The 16,937-nt window shown below is 42.5% G+C and overlaps 1 protein-coding gene across 3 annotated transcripts in view; it reads left to right on the top strand.

Annotated features, from left to right (window-relative positions):
• The first annotated feature begins 7,218 nt into the window (after positions 1-7,218).
• The window catches only part of ZFHX4 (zinc finger homeobox 4), a 196,498-nt gene continuing 186,779 nt past the window's right edge, over positions 7,219-16,937 (top strand). For 2 of the 3 annotated variants that reach the window (XM_049853915.1, XM_049853913.1), the window contains exon 1: positions 7,219-7,593. The gene's annotated coding sequence lies outside the window, so the exon portion shown is untranslated. Of the gene's footprint in view, positions 7,594-9,673; positions 9,954-16,937 lie in introns of those variants that run through there. The other variant, XM_049853914.1, reaches the window with a different exon arrangement.

Raw genomic sequence — 16,937 nt, 5'->3', positions numbered from 1 at the left:
CGAAGTTCAGATGTGTAGCTTAAAGGAGGGAGGAGACGGCGAGAGGCAGGAAGAGCAAAGGGGGGAAAAGGTGTGAGCTGCTGAGGAAGGGCGTGGAAACGCAGCCACAGTCAACTGGAAGGAGCCGGGGTCGAACAGCAACTGTGAGGGCTGAGGGCAGAAGATTGAAGGGACAGCACCGCGGACAGGACCGGAGAGCTGGAAGCCAGGGGCCGCGCGGGGAACTGTTCCACCAGCCTGGCGGAGTCGCGATTCACCGCAAGTCCCCAACACACGCCTCATTCACTACTTTACAGCCACTTTCATTGATTTTCTTTAACAAATAAACATAATACCCGTTACAGCAATACTTCCTCTTGCCGCTGCTAGACTGCTATAAGCTCTGGTCGCTGCGTTTCTCCAGATAGCAGTTTGCATATATCCAGATAAACTCTTTTCCTTCGCTTAAAAGATCAACTATGTGATCACATTCAGGTTTAGAGTGGCTGGTCCTCGTCCACCTCTGTTATTCGGGAATCACCTTTCAGAATAAGTAGAAGTCAGGTCCAGATACAAGTTTGTCAGCCCGGCAAGGCTCTGTCTTATTTGCATATTAATTTTTTTTTCTAATAAGAAGTAACTCAATTTGGAAGGAAAACACAGGCAAAGAAATTGACGCGTTTTCAACTGCAGGGAAATTAACACCAATCCTTCAGCCACACCTAGACTTCCCCCCTTGAATTGTCTAAAAATACTCCTTAAGAAAAAAGAAAGAATTTATTTTAAAGTAGCCCCCCTTCAAGAGCGGTTTCTGCACGAGGTTCTTCCATACATGTCAAAGGGTTGTTGAATTATTCATTATTGTAATTACTATCATCATTGTCATTATCCCTTTCCATGTGGAAATAATTTTATTATCGTAATTTGATATCTGAAGAATTTCCTGTTAGTCGTTTGATAATCATTTTTTTCTGCTGAAAAGAAAAGTTTTGTTTATAAATGACATAGAGAAAATGTTTATAATGCTTTGATGTTTGCTATAGATTTCCGTTTATCTAATCGATCGGAATGCCAATAAAATCGATTAAAGGTTTAGTGTTTTACAAACAACCATTTTGTGCTTTTTGATTTTATGTTCAGAATGATTTTAATAAAGCTAATGCTTTCCTTTAACATGTCTCCTTTTAAAAATCCAAACCTTCATCGTTTTCCCTTTTATTATTAGAAATTGCCACTTAAAGTTCTTCTAATAGGAAAATAAACAAAAATATAAGCAATGGCTGAAACAGTTTAAATTTCATTGTCTTGTTGCTCATGGTATTTAAATAAAGCCCTTTAAAATCTTGGTGAATTATATGTGATCATTCTGTGATTGCGGAATATTAAATTAAACTTAGATAAATCCGCATTGAAGGAGGCAGCACCCGATCCTGAATTTATTTCCCATTTTCTCTAACAGCATCACTGCGCTCCTCTCTTTGCAATGACAATGTGCCAAATCTGGGCATTTTGAAAACATTTTCCATATGCTTTAACAGGGGACCGATAGACAAAGAAGAAAAGGAGATGATCTTTCTGCTGTGAGGTATATTTTCTTTTACCTTTTTTTCTCTCAGGCTTTCACTGATAATGATTTTAAAGCAGAAGTTTGAAAATCATTTAATTCTTCTTTGTTTTTGTTTTGTTTTTGCTTTCATCTTTTTTTCTTTTTGTCTATCTTGTAATTAATTCCTGAAATAGAGTTTTGCCTGCAATTTAATGTAGAGCTATCATTTCTGTACCTTGACAAACAATATTTTTTTTTCAAAATCTTTGATTCATTTGGTTTCTGCTAGCTGCCTTTTGTAATTAAAGATGGATTTAATTATACATTTTATAACTTAGATCAGATGGGCTGTTTGTTTGGTGTAGGATTTAACCTTGCTTTTGTGTCTTTTTGTGTGTGTGTGTCTAATACTTAGGGATGTTACATGGGGTTGGCTTTTCTTCAACTATAGAAATCTGCACTTTTGTCTTGGAAATATTGATGTTTGGATGAATGTAATATCTTGTTTCAGAATAATTCTTTTTGGTGGCTGGAGTTTAGTGCATTGTCTATACAGCATTTCATTGACTAGATATAGATGCTTTTAGGTTAAAAAAATCATAACTTTATCTTCTGTTTAATGCAGTCACAGGTATTATTTCTTTCTTTTTCCCCCACTTGTCTGTCTCTTCCCATCTGGATCGTTGTCTCTTAGAGCTCTTCCCCAGATGGAATGTAAAATTTTGGTTGGGTACTCCTGCTAGAAATATCTCCATGTATATTTAAGAAGGGCGTGCATGTGATTCTGTGTTTGGGTGGTGTGTGTATGTGTGTGTGGGGGTGTGTGTGATAAGGGGTCCTTATTGATATGCACAAGAGCTGTGGAAGTACTTGCGAAGTTAGAGAACTGCTATTGTTTGGGAAGAGTCCTGCCTGATTTTGTTTATAAACACTGGACTGGTTGCCTGGAGGGAAAGGAGGTCACAGCAGTGCCTGAGCTCTGACCTCTGAAAGGCCAGAGGGCGTCTGACTTTTCCCTCTGCCCCCTGTCCCTTCCCCCTTCCTTAATTCTTCCTTCCTCAGACCCTCTATGACCCCTCCCCCACTCCCTCATGCCCAGCCTTACCTGCAAATAACTTTGCCTAATAACACCCCCCCCGAAAAAAATACCATGTCAGAACCTCCAGGAAAAACAAAAATTCTGGCTAAAACGGATTTACTCTGGAGTAAAAGCCAAAAATGAACTTTAGGTAGAGTGAAATATACCAGGGATATGAAGTTATAAAGACAGAAACCTGGGGTGGTAAGGGGGGCAATTTTATGACTTAAAAAAGGAAGACCACGAAAGAGATAAGAGTGAACCTGGGTGTGTGTGTGGGGGGGGGCGGTAAACAAACGATTTAACTACCTTCAAATACTACACGTATATATACACACTCAAAACACCTTCCTCTTCTGAATTTTGAATTTCATTTCATGTAGCCCACTCTCACCATCAAAGAGAATGTCCATCCTGGATGTTTGGTCATGTTTTAAATTACATTTTTTTTCTCTTTCTTAGTTCTGAAGAAAATGTATTTTTCTCATAGTAATGAGATTTGACTCCCCACCTCAGTATTTCTTGAATTGTTTCACTGTAAATACAATGTGTTTGTGACACCTTCCCAAATAAGCTGTCAACTTCACGTCTCCCTCACACACCTACCCCGCATCAACCCCCTTCTCACGCGCGCTCGCGCGCGCGCGCGCACACACACACACAGAATGACAGACTTTGGTATTAGGTTTAAGTGTGTTTTGAAAAGGAGTTGCTGAGTTAAACAAAAATGTTGGTTAACACACTGTCTTTGTGAAACAGCCCCTGGGTGGAGAAGACCCAACAAAAAGAGGGAAGGAGGAGGGGGGCTGAGGGTCTGAAAGTGTCTGTGATGAGATAAAGGGTTCCTAACGCCGAAATCTTGTAATACCTTGTTTCAAACTGAGCTCATCTATAGACCCCAGAAGCGCGGTCAAAAAGAACTAGGAACCTTTCCCCTTGGGCTGGGGCTGGCCTTGAGCTGAAGGGACGTGGGGGGAAAGGGAGGTGGGATATTTATTAGTGAATTGATGAGGATAGGGCGGGGGAGGAGAGGGCAGACAGCTCAACACTAATTAAACAGATTGTAAAGCCCCGAGTGTCCGCAGCGTAGATTTGGGAAGTAAAACGTGCCGAGGAGAAAGTCTGGAAGTGGAAATTATCTTTTGGCTCAAGGTTAATTACTCGTTGGCTCCAACACTCAACACCTAACCACCTGGTATCTCTTTTTGGCTCTCCCCAACTCGGAGCTCGGTGTCAGGGTCCCAGTGCTCAGTACTGGCTCGGCTCGGCTGGGGTAGTCCTGGTAAGTGCAGAAGAGGATCTTGGAAAAGTTCTTGGTGCGACAGGGAATGCTCGTTTCACTAGGAAATAAAAGGTAGCCAAACGATCCGTAAGAGCGGCTGCAGTGGCGGGTTCGCGCAGAGTCTAGGGACAGCGGCATAGGAGGGTGGGCAGGGTCAAAGGTTGACGGCAAAGGGTCCTCAGAGACCCGAGAGGAGGAGCTGCGGGTCCTGGCGCTCGGGGCCGAGAAGGAGAGCAAGAAGAGCAGCGGCGCAGTCGGGCCGAGCGGCGCGGATCTCAGCGCGCCCCGGAGCAGCCGGCGGGCAGGGCTCGGGCTCGCCCACCTCGCCGCGCCCCTGCCCGCGGCGCTGCGCTCCGCGCCGCCCAGCCCGCCCCACAGCCCTGCGGCCGCTGCCCCTCCGCGACCCGCCTCGCCTGCCGCGCTCCCAGGCCAGCCCTGGAGGAACTCTTGACTCTGTGCTAGCCCCTCTCTGCCCCTTCCCCTCAGCCCATTAACCCCCGACGCTCACCGCCAGCTTCTCTTAGGGAAGAGGGAGAACAAGAAAGAGAAGATTAAAAAAAAAAAAGTGCGTTAGGAGGGGAAGACTCGCCTGCAGAAGGAATAGCAAAAGTGGGCGCCTCTCTCACAAATCCTCCTTCCTTTTGTTTTCTTACTTAGAATTCAGTAACTGCACCCCCCCCCATATATTTTCCAAGAAAGATGGGGGTGGAGAGGTAGAGGAGAAATAGCCACCAAATTTTTTAAATGATTCCCCTGATTTGACGTTTGGTGTTTTGACATTAGTGACACTAATGTTATTGATGATGTTTCAGGGATAAAAAGGCGAAAGAAATAAAGGAGAACTTGAAAACGAAATGATCATCATTTCTCTATTCTTCCACGCCAGAAATAGACCCCTTTCTTCACCTGAGCCTGAAGCAGACTTATTGTTCTCAGGTGTTTCCTTCATCATACACATTTACTCGTCTGAAATCGCAGGAAATGGTTTTTCCATTAGTGAGCTTGTACATGAAGCCCTCTCCCGCAAAGGGCTTGATCTTTTCTGATTTGAACCTGAAAGTTTCCCTGCCTTCATTTCCCCCAGTCTCTTTAAAGGCCCCCCCCCCACGCCCCGCGCCCCAGTCCCATACGCAGACACACCTCAAATAGTTTTTTAAAGCCAGAATTTTTGCTCTCTGGGGTGTTTTTCCGTAAACAGTAACGCTACATAAACACTTTTTTCACTTGCAAGTTACAGAGAATTTAAATTTTACCCCCGTGTGCATGTATACGTCTTAAAGGCACATGGATAAACCCCACCGGGGTGCAACCAGACACTGCTAGCCCTCTGGTGATACAGTTGCCAAGTAGAAGGGGGCTGTAAACAAAGTAACTTGAAATCTTTGAAAGCAGTCCACTTTGAGCGGTTTCTTCCCAAAGAAGTTTGAAATGGAATGGAGTGTTTGGAGAGGTAGATACTTTTCTTTCTGTTAACATTTATTAGCCCTGGTTTCTAATACACCAGTACATGCAGTGACTCCAGATACCTAAGGTAGTGACTTGCCTTTTTCTTTTAATAAAGACCATATCTGGGCTTTACTTTCCACTCCTAACCCCTGGACTTTCATTGTAACCTTAGCCAGCTGCTGTAGGCAGCCAACGTTCCTGATCTGGGCCTAGGTCTGCTCTTTTGAGGACAACCCTTTTATTTTCCCAGGTGTTTTGTTTGGTTTTTAATCCCATTTGCATCAGTCCTAGGGTTTTCCAAACATTCCCTGATAACACAAGGGTTCAGGCCCAGAAAGATGCATGTTTGCAGCCTCTGTTGTTCCCAGAGCTTGTGCGATAAACCGTTCTGTTGGTATTCGGTAGATTTGGTGCTTAAGGCCTAAGACAAGGTTTTGAAGCAGATCTGGTGATCAGATCTTCAAAGGCCTGTCAGCTCCAAAGGAGCTGATGCTTCACCTGTCCAGGAAGCTGGACATTGCAAGTATTTCCTGTTTTTAACTCACTTGATTTGTTATTCTCACATTCACTCTAGAATTCCTATTTTGAAATGTTGCATACATGGCGTCTACTTGTGCCCTGTGGTGTAAGCAGTCTATCAGGAATCAGGGTGCTGAGTAGCAATGGAGATTTTATATATATATATATATATATATTCTCCACATTCAGTAGGGGGTATTTAAAAGTATGTCTATTCCTAGTTTTAGTTAATTATCTTTTAATGAAAGTGTCACTCATATTCACATCTGTAATATTGGAAAGAGATAATTAGATTTTCAAATGAGAATCAGCCACCTTAAATTTTGCACCAGAAAATACCAAGTATATTTCATTCTAATGAGATCTGTAGTGGGGTTTTAAAATTCATCATAATGTGCTTCAAAAAAAGATAATTCAACTGACATGCAAGATGAAAGGTTTTTTGCCTAAGTCTTCTTAAAACTATTCCACTGAACTTATGCAATTGTGATAAAATAGTAAAACAAGAAAAAAAATTACAGAAAGATTAGAATTGTACCCCCACCACCACCCTTGCAACAGTCACTTATTCTCATTTGGAAGTTTACTTCGACTTAACTAACCGCTCCCATCTCCCATGCCCTGGGTTTTCCCTCCCGCGTGTGCAAGTGAAAGATACGTGTTTAAATAAAGTGCCTGCGGATCCACAGTGCAATTCCTTCTTTGAAACAGGCTGGGCAGAGCGATGTTTGCACACAGCCAGGCACCCGTTATTTACATACATCTGCATATTTGCTCAGGCCTCCGCATTTCGGCATTAAAGTGCGTTCCTGTGCGTAGCAGAGTAAGCTAGGAAGAGAAAAGCTCTTCATTACCCTAATTCATATTTGTGCTTCAAGCTTCCTAGTAAACAAATCTCTGGTCCGATAATAATTACTTTGCCTCATTAAAAAAAGAAAGAAAGAAAGAAAAAAAACCTCGAGTGGTTAAAGGGGATTGCTTTGGCTGTATTTGTGTTTTAATTCTTCCCCTCCTTGTTGGGGTGTGTGTGTGTGAGAGAGAGTGTGTGTGTGCGTGTGTGTGAGTGTGTGTGTGCCTGTGTGTCTAATGAAGTTTTGGAGTAGTGCGCGGGGGCGCGTGGGGTGCGAACCCCGGAGGTCCCCATCCCTTGCCCGCTCCCCGGCTGCCGCGTCCCGGGCTCCCGCTGCAGCGCTTGGAGCCTTGGAAGCTGCGAGGCTCCGGGGCTGCTCCGAGTCCCGGCTGCGCGTCATTTGCAGTCTGGGGAATGTTGATCACCTCACTAATTACACCTCTCTCTCCCCCCTCTCCCTCTCCCTCTCCCTCGCTCTCCTCTCTCATTCCCAGAGTGCATATCGGGAATAGACACACAAAGACATGCGCACTCAACTTAATCAGCCATTTTTTTAAACAGGGCTAAAACGATAATAATTAGCAGAATAAAGACATATCGGATTTTCATTTCCTTTCCTCCTTTTCCCAACCCCTTCACAACCAAACAGCGAGACCGCGGTCGGCACATGCTTTAACTCCTCCCGGACCCCCGAGGACCGCTCCATGCCCCCCACTTTCTGCTCCAGCGTTTTTATTTTCACCCAATAAAGTTCGAGGATTATTTTTTTATTTTATTTTTTATTTTTTTTAATGAACCCTCTCGTTTGACTTGGATGTGATCAGCTGTAAGTAAAATAAAAGCAAAACAAAAAAGAGGCGAAGATCGAGTAGGAACTGCAGGGGAAATGGAAAGTAAGTTTTTTCTTTAACTTTTATTGAGTAGTTTGTGTTAAATTTAGGTCGAGTATCGATTATCTTTCCAGCCTGATCTTGCACAATCTTTGATATTTCGCTCCCTCTCTCTCCCTCTCCGCCTCTCTCCCTCTCAGCCCCTAGCTCGCTGCCTCTCGCTCGCTCTCGCACACATCCCTTCATCCCGACCATCTCTTCCGCTCTGCCCCCCCCTTTTTTTTTAATTTTTTTTTTTTTTTACCTCTTTTCCCCCCTTTTTTGGCTCCAGGATTTGGCCCACTGAGGGAGGGAGGGGGCACTAAGGGACCTGATTTTCCACTTTCGTTGGGGGGCTGCGTTTTCCGGGATCTAACTTTTGGATTAAGTGGCGGATTATCCACGTTTGGCCGAGCAGTTTTCGCTCCTTTTTCCTGTCTTTTCGGGTTCTGCCTCCACCGCGAGCCTGGGGCATTCTCGTGGCGCGGAGACGCTGTCAGCTCCGCCACGGCGCGGCCACTGCCCAGGGTCTCCGCTCGCCCAGCGCCACCCCGCGCCCCGCACCCCGGGCGGGATGACTCTTCCTCCGCACCCATCCTCCGAAAGTTTGGACGTTAGTCGGTGGGGCTTGGAGCCCCTCGTTCCCTGCATTACCCTCCCCCTCCCGCCCCATCCAGCCTCGCTTCTTGTCCTCCTCCTACCCCCCCTCCCGCTTCCCCTTCTCAAGTTCCCCGAAGGGCGCTTAGAGCGTGGGGCTGCCAGAGGCCCCGGGGTCCGTGCGCACTGGCCAGGGGGCTCCGGGAGGCTGGGCCGAGCGCCGGGGCCGGGGCGGCAGGTAGACACCCGCCGACCCGAGCGGGCGGCGGCGGGCCCGGCCGCAGGCTGCTCCGGGCGGCGCGGGCGCCGAGAACCAAAAGCAGGTCCGTTAGGAGGCGGGATCGCCCGGCCGCGGGGCCAGGGACCCGGGAGGCGGCGGCAGCTCGCTCGGGGCGCGTTCGCCGCTGGGTGTGTGTGCTTTAGACCCGAGGACAGGCGCCCGCCGCTCGGGGTCAAGGCTCGGAGCCGCGGCTCCGGAATCTTATCCTTTCTTTTTGGCAAAGGGCAAGGGGTGCGTGCGTGCGCGTGTGTGTGTGTGTGTTTGTGTGGGAGAGAGAGAATTGGGGGGCTGTGGGCGGCCGTGAGAACTGAATCACCCCAGCTCCCCCCCTTGTCCCCCCCCAAGAAGGGTTCTATGTCTGCAAATGAACTTCACCTCCTTCGCCTCTCCCTGCATCAAGTGCGCCTTCCGGCCGGGAGCGGTTCAGGAAAAAAGGGCTGGAATGCGCCGGGTCTGATCTTCCTTCTACTCCCCCCGCCTCCCCGATTCTTTCTGCTCTTTTCAATCGGAAATAATAATAATAATAAAATTTCTCATGGAATTGCATAAAGTTTCTCTGCCGTTGCCCAAGTTACAAAAGGTGCCCCTTTCCATCCCTCCTCCCCTCCAGAAGACGGTGAGCTGGTTTGTATTTCTTTTGTTACCTGTGATCCGGGCGGGGGGCTCCTATGGATTGCTCGGGCTGGGGTCCGGCCCAGAGAGAAGGCTTCGGCGGTCGCCTTTGGCCGAGACTCCTCACTTCCGCGCGGTTCTGGTGAGGTTTTAGCTACCGTTCGCTGAGACACCCTCCTTGTAGGTACCAAAGGTTCAGATCGCAAACATGGACACCCCCCCCGACCCCTACACACACACACACACACACACACACACACACACGTTCTCCCAATCTCCCCCACCTCCGGCCCCCACCTTGCCTTTCCCCCTCCCCCCTCCCCAAAACAAGCACACACACACACGCACAACAACAACAACAAGAACCCCCCCCCGCACCCAAACAAAACCCAAAGACAAGTTCACTGGCGGAAGATGGTGGATTGACACTGACTCAGACAGAGGCAGGTTCACCAGGAAATCTGGCCGTCCCGTTTTCTGACAGTTGCATTTCCTCTCCTTGAGTCCTTCCCCCCCCCCTTTTTTTATTAACTCTGTTCCATGTTTAATCAAGGATCATGTAGATGGCAAAGGAGAGACAGAGAGAGAGAGAGAGGAGAGAGGAAGAGAGAAAGGAGAGAGACAAGAGACAGAAGGAAGCTTTTTTTTTTTTTTTTATTGTCTTCTCCTGGATTTTCAGTGGCTTGATCCCTATAAACGTGGAGTGGTTAAAGCTCATATGTAGTATTATATTTTTAGTTGGGTGGATGGATGGAAGAGTGGGGGAGAGGCTGCGGCTGCCGCTGCCTGCTCGGGTGTTGCTTAGATTAAGGCTGAGACTTGGCTGCGATTGGGACGCGACAGTGACACGGGCATCGATCGCTTCCATTGAGAGCCATGCAAAAACACAGCCCGGGTATGTAACACTCTCGGTGCCATCAACACTTGTTTTACTTTGTATTTACTGGCAAAACCGACAGAGCAAGCTCAGACTTTCTTTCTTTCTTTTTTCTCTTTCCTCTTTTCTAACTGAAGAATAAAAACAACTGTTTTATAGAAGTTACTCGAAAGGATGGTTTAAATAAAACAGAAAGGAGATATTAAGGATTCTTTCGCTACCTCTGTGAAGGATTGTGTTTTAGAGTTTTTCTTCTCCACTGGGAAGCTTATTAAAGAAAATGAAGGTTTTCTTTTTTTCCTTCCTCTTCTTTTAAAAAAAAAATCCTTAAGGGAATAGCTGATAGATTTCAAGGTTTGCGGTTTCAATCAGCAGGAAGGCACACAAAAATAAAAGATGGCTAGCCAGCTGTTTTAACCTCTTGCACCTGGCTTCAGTGTGGAGATCATAAGGTTTATAGTTATTTTTTTAATGGTTTGAATATTTATGGCATAAACTAGGGAAAACTTCACTGTGTATTTATTCAATATCTGGTTGCTTTTGAATTTTAAAAAATAGGCACATATTCAACTGTTTTCATTTTTATGGCAATGAAGATAGGGTCAATGAAATATGAGGGAAATACCATAAATCTGGAAAAGTGAAATGTACCCAAGGAACAAAGAAAGGTCAGGTAAACCAGCTGTGTATGTCACAGCCATAGCACAACTGTGGTTTAGCCAGAGTCCAGGGCTAGTGGGCTCTGGGTCTGTGAGATGAAGTTGCCACTTAAGTTAGAAATGAAGCAAACATGCTCAGCCCTGGTCTCTCCTTTTGCAGTTTGTAGCAGATGAGTCCAAATCTGTTCATTAATTTTGAGCTAGTTGGATTATTTTAAAAGATGCTGTACCAGCAAAGGAAAACATAAAGGAGGCTGAGAAAATCACTGTTTAATATTGCAGAATTTACTGCTTCCATTCTGACCATGAGCCTAAATTTACACAATGAAATTAGATTATCTCTAATAACAATATTAGATCCTGCACTGGATGGATGAGAATTGAGGTGGTTTTGTTGATTGCAAGGGTTTAATGTTGCATTTCAGAATCTGATGTGGTTTAGCCTCCCTTCCATTAACTGGAAAACCCCTGAGGTTTTACAATTATTTCTTAAAGATAATACATTTAAGATTGCATTGGTAGGCTGAAGAAAAGTCATAAAGGCAAGAAGGGAAGCCCTTAATAACTCTTGAGATTCAGACATGTTCAGCAGTTAGATTGGCTCTGACTTCACCAAGGGTCGACAATGTGTCATTTCCACGAAGCCAAATTGCCCTCTGCCTATATGATATTAATGTGCAAATCAATATTTCAGGGATTAAATTTCCCTTCTTCATTTTTTATGGTTTCTACCTCAATAAGTCTCAAGTCTATTAGAAGAGGCTGGATGATTTAAAATCTTTCACTGCAGAATGGCTTGTCGTAGTCTTGTTTCACAGACCATTTTAGGGTTTTCGTTAGAAAAGACTGAAGGCACCCTGAAGAAGTTGTGAGGCAGTGTAGAGCCAGGCTCAATAGTGTAAAGCCCTTGTTCGATTAAGAGCTAAAAGGTATTGAAAATATAATATATATGTTTATGTAATATATATATACATTCTGCTGCTTTAAAAATATTATGTTAATCACCTATTGATTTATTTCAAAATCAATTGAAGCTCCTTTCTTATTAGTGATTTGTTCAGCATTCTTGAAGACTGTGTTAGTTTTGTGACAGAGTATGCATGAATTAGCTTGATGTGCAAGTGTTTGGGGACATTTTCATTTAACATATTTTCCTAAGAAATGTTTTTAGAAACTATTGTTTGTGAGAGTGATAAACAAGTGTTGTCATCTGTGTACACTGCTGTCCTAGCTATCAACCGCATTTTGTAGCTGAATGCTTTAGCTGTGAAAAGAGGCCTTCTTCAGTTCTTTTTACATTTCTTTTCTAGAACGTAGTAGGGCAATGTTTATTTTTACCCTCTTGGAGAGACACGCTCATTAAGGGAAAATATGTGATTTGATTGGAAGTAATACAAAGCAGAAACTTGGGAGGGTCAGAATAGAAGGTTGTGACTTTATCACAAAATCTTGGGAAGGCCTACTGTCTATCATTTGGTGGTGTTTTATAGTCTTAAACCATCTGGACCAAGTTCCGCACAGCTGCATGAATTTCATATGTGATAGAACATTTTTTCCATTCAGTGTGAAATGTTCCTTCCTAAAAAAAAAAAAAAAAAAAAGTACACCAGAATCGCTTAATTTAGTCTGTTAAAAGAAATGCACATGAAAAAGGACAAAAGCCTCTTTAATCTCTGCAAGCTGTTTGTTTTTCTTCAAGATTCCTGTCTGTTTGGGTTTGAAAAGTCATGTTTATGGAGGAGATGACTCTGAGGTGTGACATTAAAATAATATATGATTTTTGGACTGGTGGCCCCGCTTCTGCTTAATGTGCAGAACTACTTTTATGTCTGTCAAAACACAGCATTCATCTATCCTTATTTACAATTAATCTCAATAAAATTAATCTTAACTCTGCTTTATTCAGTGGCTTAAAATATCTAATTATATTCAATTAACTGCTGTCATAGTAATTAACATTGCTTAATTGCCTCTGCATATATTTATGTAAAGCTCATTAGATGCTGCTGGCTCCTTTTCCCTTTCCTACTTGCTATTTTTGCTGTTGTCAAGCCATTTTCGTTTCCCAAGGTTCGACACTGTCAATGAGAGCAAATTCTTTCTTGATGTTTTCTTTAGATGTATGCTGTTGCTTTCCTATGGGAAGATACCAGTTCTGAGTCTTCAAAGATGAATCTATCCTTTTCCTTTCCCCTTACCCCTTGTCCCTAGCACACTCACAAAATATTTTCTGTCATTGTTGCTAGAAATATGAGAAGCCAGGTTAAGCTTTGTGTTTATAAATGAGGAGCTTTTCTGTGTCTGCCTTGGGGCTGTACCCACAAGGCAAGGTTTTTTTTTTTTCCTTCTAAAACCATTCTAAGGGTTAAAGACTTGGCCAAGGTTCAAACTGAAAAGCGCCCAGGGAAAGTGCATGTGAATATGTACAAGTTTCATGTAATTAGTGCTTAATTATATTAACATATGCAAATTGTCAACTTAGGAGCTTGTTGAGCTGGCGAAGATCAGCTAGGCACAATTGCTGTATTGTTCTGAAACAATAATGGATTTCAAGTTGGATTGTGGAAACACATAACTAGCTATCTAATTTAACTCATACCATGGTGAAATTTCATTAGTCTCCATGGAGACTGGTTTAATTGTGCTGACTAATGTTCTGGGCTGCAGAATGTCCTAAAAAGAAAGCGTTGTTTGCCTAATCCACCTTACAATGACACTTGTTTGTACATGTTTCCCTTGTGTGAGAATTTGCATATGCAAATAAATAGTTTCTCTGCCCCATTTGTCATGGCTGTTCATTACCCATGAAGAGGACATTGTTACTCGGCTGTTACTGAGTCTCCCAAGACGGGATAGTGTCAACCAGTCCAGCTACATTCTTTCATAATTTGTTTCTGATTAATAGACCAGAGTGAGTCTCATTCTCTTCGGGAGCCTACAAAGGGAAGGTCAGTTCTGTCACAGAAAAGAGTTTCTGCAGTGACTGAAGGACTTTTTCTTCTTCTTCTCCCTTTTCCACCCATTGATTAACAGAATCATATTTAAAATAATGTATTCTTGTTCTAAGAATGGCTCTACTAATAATCTCTAGTTTCCTAAAGCAAAAAAGATAGGAAAAGAAAGGAGATTCTGTTATTGGAATATTAATCCTGTTTTTGACAGAAAGGTAAACTGATATAATTGCTTTTCAGTCGAAGGAATGGGGGTTTATACAAGGGTGAAAGCATCGGAAAAGGATTAGCATTTTTTTGCATAATGGAAAGCTCTGTTGAATAGGGTCCTGAATGGCTGACTGGACGACTAGGATGAAAGGCAGATGGAAATGCAGGCTCCTCTTTCTTTTCTGCCTGTGCTCCGCTCTCCCTAAAGTTATGTTTGTCCAAGACTTGAGAAAACAAGCAGGGGCTCAGATTTCAGCAACTTTATAAGATGCCCCTGAGTTTTCATCGTCATTGGGAAGTTATATGTATGATAATAGTGCCGCTAGAAGATGATAAACAGAGGTTTGCATGTAGAAGAGTTTCAGAAACATGCCGGGTTAGCCAAATATTGACTATTGGGTATCAAGATTTCTCAGCACTTTACTGGCAAGAACAGTTATTTCAGAAGAGGCCAATAGTATGATGGAGATATTTCATTCAGTTAATGGTGGAATATGTGGTGGATTTCTTTCTTCCCAACAGCTATACATAGCTGCCTCGGTTGGCAGAACGCTTCACTTGGGGATGAGTTGTATGTTCTGACTTTTGGCAGTGTTAGACACTTTAAGTGGCCTATCAGATTTTGTGGCTGCGAGGGGTGGGAGAAGAAGTACAGAGTTGCCTTCTTAGAATTTAATTCATAAAAAATTCTGAGTGAAGTCTTCGTGTGGCTTTGCAGGTGCATTGTGTATTTCTTTTTTGAGATAAGTCCTTTAAGATGTTTAAGTACTGTGTTAACTCTTGGAAACATTTACCAGTAGGGTTTCCTTGTCACTAGTTAAGGCTGTAACTGGTTATCAGTTGACAATGTGATGAGGCCCTTAATGATGTTTCTTCACCCATAATTAGGGCAGTTAATATACCCTAAGTGTTAAGACACTTTCAAAGGTGGGAATTGGTTCCTTTGTACATATGTAAATCAAATGCAGTGTGGATAATTATTTATATGTGTGCATTTTTAACAAGCTCTTTCCGGTTTGAGGTCACCACACATGATCCATTGAAGGCTGACACAGAGCAGAGTTGAAAGGTTCCCCCAGATAGTAACCTCACATGTTTGTTGCTAGCTTGTAGAACTTCCATTGCTTCATCACTTCAGTGTTTCAGTTGCTCAGGTACTATTAAAATAGTTAGATGGAAACTTGGGAAATCAGAAGTATTTTTCATATTAAAAAAAAGTATAAGGGTTGCCTCTTGCATACAGAATATTGTAAACGAACAGTGTTTGATCTTTGTTATATGAAGTCACTGAAATTCTTTACTAGAGTCCTTTTTAAAATTTGTCAAGAAATTCTGGGTTGTTTCAGAAACTTTATGGTTAACTTTATGATATACTTGAAAAAAAGTCTTAAAAGCACAACAACAACAAATCCACATGGAGGCTATTTTTTTACACGGAGAAGGGCTTATTAAGGTATTTCCATAAGAAAAATGTGTTAATTTAAAAAATAAATTCATTTATATTTTAAGACATTGTTAACCAAGCACCATGTGTTATAACTGGCAGTTTTCCAGCCACCATGGATGTGGATCACACATGGGTTAATAGTAGCTTATGTGATGTCTGCATTCTTAGGAAATGGGCAGAAACCCAGGGTATTCAGATATCAAGATTTTAGGGAATCAGACAGAAAGCAGAATATATGTTTATATGTGAACAGATGGACACATGTGAAAACTAAAAGTGCACAATTTCTCTCGGCACTTGTTTTAGTTATCCCTGATGATATAACCAAGATCTTAGTGCGCTCACAGTCTTTGATGGCTAAGGACGAAATGGTCTTTTAATGAGGGCTCAATGGCATTATTTTCTTGCATAAGGATTGTGCCCCTTGTGATCTTACTGGATTTGATGTTCTGTTAATTCCCTAGTTTCAGAAGTTCACCAGTTGGCTTGAAAGTTTGATATGGTTTCATGTTTGACATACAATCCTCAGTTCAGGAATGCCTGGCCTCCACTCCCCAACTCTTTTAAAGGCTCCCCAACTCTTTTAAAGGTTTATGAGTGAAATAAAACATTTACCATTTGGAGGCTCTTTTGATTATATGCACACAATTTAAAAAATGGCTCTGACACTGAAGTCCTATTTGGCAAGCAGCTTATCTCTAATAATATAATTAGCCACTTTAACATCCAAGAGATTAAAAAAATAAAATTAAGAATTTGAACAGACCTTTTTTTATGTGGTTAATATGTCATAGTGACCTGATAGTTCAAGACAAGTCCTGAGTAGGTGTTTTAGTCATCTAGGTCAGGGGTTCACCCACCAGTGTCATGTATTCAGATGATAGATTGTTTCTCAAGTTGGCCTGTCCAGGTGATACAATAGTGTGCATTTGATAATTATTGAATGCTACGCATTATAGCACATACCTCTAAAGACAAAGTTTATAGGTTCCATTTGGTTCTAGCTATTAAAGAAAGAAAGAAAGCATTCTGCAAGTATTTACTCAGATCTAAATCATTTTAATCAGGGAAAATTGACTTTTGGGTTAAAATATGCATTTTATAACTGTCCATAAAATTCTTTTCCTTCACTGTAAAGAAGAAAGGAAATCCATAGCTTTAGCAATGTTAAAATACAAAAACATATGAACTGGTATATGCCACCTGATTATACTGTTAAAAACAAAACAAAGCAAAACAAAAATAAAATAAAGCAAACCAAACTTTGTAAAGGGGAAGTTTATGGAGAGTCTTATTTACCTGCTTGAAGAATAAGTTGAAGAAGCCTGATCATTGTTAGACTCATATTTCCCAAGGTACCTTAATTAAAGCTGAAAGCCTAGATTCTCTAAAATACAGTTTTTAGTGATTGTTAACGTACATTTAAGGATAATGCAATTAATGCTTAAAATTTCCTGAACCCACTAATGAATTGAGAATGAGTCATCTCTCTTGGTTTAGTAAACACAACTGTGTTTCATCTTCCCTAACACCTGTTTACTAGGAGTGTGTATACAGACACACACATACACACACACTTTCCATGTTAGTGTCTCTGTTTCCTTTTTAGATGTATTCATAGGGGTATCCCTTTATAAACTAAATGTCTCTCATTTTTGAGGAACTGGCCAAAAGATCTCAACAGAAAAGATCAGGTAGGATGGTATGGTAACTAGAAACTCTCCAGATGTTAGTA

The sequence above is a fragment of the Elephas maximus genome, chromosome 15 (assembly GCF_024166365.1).
Source record: "Elephas maximus indicus isolate mEleMax1 chromosome 15, mEleMax1 primary haplotype, whole genome shotgun sequence".
Lineage (NCBI taxonomy): Eukaryota > Metazoa > Chordata > Mammalia > Proboscidea > Elephantidae > Elephas > Elephas maximus.
Note: the sequence above shows the minus strand (reverse complement) of the source record. Positions and strands in the feature narration are given on the sequence as shown.